General features: G+C 34.9%; 1 protein-coding gene across 1 annotated transcript in view; it reads left to right on the top strand.

The window, feature by feature from the left end:
* Positions 1-1,689, top strand: part of TTC28 (tetratricopeptide repeat domain 28) — a 582,431-nt gene that overhangs the window by 328,481 nt on the left and 252,261 nt on the right. The gene's annotated exons all lie outside the window — the stretch shown is intronic.

The raw sequence follows: 1,689 nt of genomic DNA, 5'->3' as shown, positions 1-1,689 counted from the left end.
GTGTTGATTTTATATCTTGCAACTTTACTATAATCATTGATTAGTTCTAGTAATTTTCTGGTGGAGTCTTAGGGTTTTCTATGTAGAGGATCAAGTCATCTGCAAATAGTGAGAGTTTTACTTCTTCTTTTCCAATTTGGATTCCTTTTCTTTTTCTGCTCTGATTGCTGTGGCCAAAACTTCCAAAACTATGTTGAATAGTAATGGTGAAAGTGGGCACCCTTGTCTTGTTCCTGACTTTAGAGGAAATGCTTTCAATTTTTCACCATTGAGGATAATGTTTGCTGTGGGTTTGTCATAAATAGCTTTTATTATGTTGAGGTATGTTCCTTCTATTCCTGCTTTCTGAAGAGTTTTTATCATAAATGGATGTTGAATTTTGTCAAAGGCTTTCTCTGCATCTATTGAGATTATCATATGGTTTTTATTTTTCAATTTGTTAATGTGGTGTATTACATTGATTTGCGGATATTGAAGAATCCTTGCATCCCTGGGATAAAGCCCACTTGGTCATGGTGTGTGATCTTTTTAATGTGTTGTTGGTTTCTGATTGCTAGAATTTTGTTAAGGATTTTTGCATCTATGTTCATCAGTGATATTGGCCTGTAGTTTTCTTTTTTTATGGGATCTTTGTCAGCTTTTGGTATTAGGGTGATGGTGGCCTCATAGAATGAGTTTGGAAGTTTACCTTCCTCTGCAATTTTCTGGAAGAGTTTGAGCAGGATAGGTGTTAGCTCTTCTCTAAATTTTTGGTAGAATTCAGCTGTGAAGCCGTCTGGACCTGGGCTTTTGTTTGCTGGAAGATTTTTGATAACAGTTTCAATTTCCGTGCTTGTGATGGGTCTGTTAAGATTTTCTATTTCTTCCTGGTCCAGTTTTGGAAAGTTGTACTTTTCTAAGAATTTGTCCATTTCTTCCACGTTGTCCATTTTATTGGCATATAATTGTTGATAGTAGTCTCTTATGATCCTTTGTATTTCTGTGTTGTCTGTTGTGATCTCTCCATTTTCATTTCTAATTTTATTGATTTGGTTTTTCTCCCATTGTTTCTTGATGAGTCTGGCTAATGGTTTGTCAATTTTATTTATCCTTTCAAAGAACCAGCTTTTGGCTTTGTTGATTTTTGCTATGGTCTCTTTTGTTTCTTTTGCATTTATTTCTGCTCTAATTTTTAAGATTTCTTTCCTTCTACTAACCCTGGGGTTCTTCATTTCTTCTTTTCTAGTTGCTTTAGGTGTAGAGTTAGGTTATTTATTTGACTTTTTTCTTGTTTCTTGAGGTGTGCCTGTATTGCTATGAACTTTCCCCTTAGGACTGCTTTCGCAGTGTCCCACAGGTTTTAGGTTGTTGTGTTTTCATTTTCATTCGTTTCTGTGCAAATTTTGATTTCTTTTTTGATTTCTTCTGTAATTTGTTGGTTATTCAGCAGTATGTTGTTCAGCCTCCATGTATTGGAATTTTTAATATTTTTTCTCCTGTAGTTGAGATCTAATCTTACTGCATTGTGGTCAGAAAAGATGCTTGGAATGATTTCTATTTTTTTGAATTTACCAAGGCTAGATTTATGGCCCAGGATGTGATCGCTCCTGGAGAAGGTTCCATGTGCGCTTGAGAAAAAGGTGAAATTCATTGTTTTGGGATGATGGATAGATCAACTAAACAGAAAATTAACAAGGAAACAGAAACTTT

The sequence above is a fragment of the Bison bison genome, unplaced genomic scaffold (assembly GCF_000754665.1).
Source record: "Bison bison bison isolate TAMUID 2011002044 unplaced genomic scaffold, Bison_UMD1.0 scf7180017864495, whole genome shotgun sequence".
Taxonomy (NCBI): Eukaryota; Metazoa; Chordata; class Mammalia; order Artiodactyla; family Bovidae; genus Bison; species Bison bison.
Note: the sequence above shows the minus strand (reverse complement) of the source record. Positions and strands in the feature narration are given on the sequence as shown.